The following is a 2,708-nucleotide window of genomic DNA, read 5'->3' on the forward strand; positions in this document are numbered from 1 at the left end:
TTGCAAACTTTATAACATTTTTTAGATACTTGCTACCATATGAGTAATATTTCGAGCAGAAGTAAATCACTTCTACGGTTTGAACAATCTTGAAAAGGGCCATATGAATTCTTGAAAGAACGTTGGAGTTAAGGTGAACACAACTATCACAAAGGTATATTATTCTTTTACATACCTTCATGAACATGATGCTTTTATATGGTAGAAAATGGAATGATTAATTGGGGTACAAAAATGAGGAATCTGATATATAAAAAAGGATATGAAAATATCCCTTTTCACGCAGAAAGAAAAGTTTGTTAGTTGTGTACAACCCATGTGGAATCCTCGTGTCTGTCGTATTGTACATTAATGTTGCTGTCAGCCACAATAGCGAGCTGTTGATCTGTGTTTTATGTATTACTACTATTGTTTCATTCATAATAGAATCCTAGTCATTTGACTTTTGCTGTATTAGCCTTGGTCCTGAGGCAGAGAGGAAGAAAGAAGTTCTCACCCTTTGTTTGTTTTCTCTGACACCATAACCACAACCACCAAGTGTGCTCTTTCTTATATCTACTTAGTACAAGTGAAATTTGTATATACAGCAAGACACTTTTTAACATACTGCAACGCTTGCCAATGGTAATCAATAAACTGCTGCGCTCAATTTGACTCTAAAACCACAGCAAATACACTGCTTGTGACGGGTGTGAGCAGGTCTCAAAGGTTGTTAAAGTTTAAGATGTAGGAAATATATAACATCTTACATAGGTAAACGATTATTTAAAAGGTAAAAACAAAATATCACAAGATATGCAAACATTCATAATTAATCAATCCTAACACACAAGATTGAAGTATTTTATCGCAACATAAATCCATACACTTCACATATATATTCCATAGCTAACGTAATATGGAGGAGTATATATCACGAGTTCAATATAGTAAATGATATTTCAATTAATGGAGAGCTCTTGTTGCAAAAAAGGAATTTCAAAAACGTGTGTACAAACACCATCAGCTGGAACAACTGGAAACCTTTTAAAACAAGAACCTAACCAATTGTGGAAATTTTGAAAAGGACCTTACAGCTTCATCTCAATAGAATATGTTTATCCTGATTCCGAAGAGCTAACAAGCCGATTCAGGAATATTTACAATTCTATAACCCAACAAACATATCTTCTCCACACATTCTACATAATTCATCAACCTCGGTTTATCGCCCAATTACATAAGAAATGTGATAAGATTGACTCTAACAGCTGCAGGGGGATTACACTAAGAAGCTGCTTTGGTAAACTGTTTTGCAAGATTATGGATCTCATGGAAACAAATTGTCAGTCAGGATTTAGCAAGGGCCACCGAACAGATAATATATTTGTCCTAAAAGACTTGTCTTGTATATTTGTAGATTTGCTTCAGTTGGCAGATCATTACTCTGAGCAAAGTTACTGTCAAATAAAATCTCAGGAAATGTGTTGAAATAATATCATGACTATATATTATTATTTCATATAAGGTGTAAACTGATAAGGGCATTTGAAAATCCTTTAAATCGGAAACTGAGGTAAGACAAGGATGCAATTTGTCTCCCACATTGGTTATAATATAACCCAAAGATCTCCCACATTTATTCAGGCCTGGTAGGAATAATTGGTTTAAAAACTTATCATTTGTTTTTTGGGTTTTTTTTTGCTATCTCCATTTACATGTATTAGTCTTATCAACAAATCACTGTCACATCTGCGACAGGAGTGATAGATCTATTTTCCAATAAAGTCGCGGAACAATTTACATGGGCGTGTGCATGTGTGTTGTACTGATCTCAGGAAATAGCTTCCACAGAGAATAAATCTGTGAGAAATTCTTAAATGCAAATTATTGAGGGAAATTCTAAAATGCAAATTGTAGAGATTGTCTTTGGAAAGATTATTTTTCGTAAACTGTGTAATTGTGAAGATGTTGAAAGTGTATGGTGGATAGACTAAAGTTATGACTTAAGTTCATATTTGAATTTGAACAGTGAGTTTGTACATGAAGAGGCATGTAAAAATCGATCGACATTGATGTACAGTCAAGTCAAGATGTCAGCATCAGACGTTGATGTCGCGCTGCACTGACAATAAAATCGATAGAGAGGAAAAGGAAAATATATTGTTTATAATACAAATGTCCATTTGCTTTGATAAAAAATACACCTTCTTGGAGATATGCGTTTATCCATTCAGAAAACGTTTCCAACATTTACACCAGACAAGAATCCGGGGTACCGCCCAACTTCCCAAAGTAAGCAGACATATCATGTTGAATAATGCAAGGAAATGTAGAGAAAAAATATCATTCAAACAATCGCAATGCTATTTCAATAGCGGTACGTATATATATTGCAATGATATCACGGTCGTAGCATACGTATTGCACGATTAAGGGTCGCATATTTGCTCGGCGAATAACTGTGCCACCCCCATCCCAAAACTAATTTGTCCATTATTTTACGAGTATATTGGCTATGATGTCATTGCAATAATTTCAGTTAGTACCTAGATCTGTTACAGTTGTATATTGTTTTGGCATCAACGTTCTGTCAGTACGTAATATTCGTAAATCTTAGATTATCGTCAGATTCAATTATTGGTTAACTCGTAAATATATCCACCTCTAATCCACCTATATCCAACCTTTGTGTATATCGTTTAGGTCGATGCATTGATGGAGACAGT

This window comes from Haliotis cracherodii, unplaced genomic scaffold, assembly GCF_022045235.1.
Source record: "Haliotis cracherodii isolate W230 unplaced genomic scaffold, xgHalCrac1.p SCAF_34, whole genome shotgun sequence".
NCBI classification, from domain to species: domain Eukaryota; kingdom Metazoa; phylum Mollusca; class Gastropoda; order Lepetellida; family Haliotidae; genus Haliotis; species Haliotis cracherodii.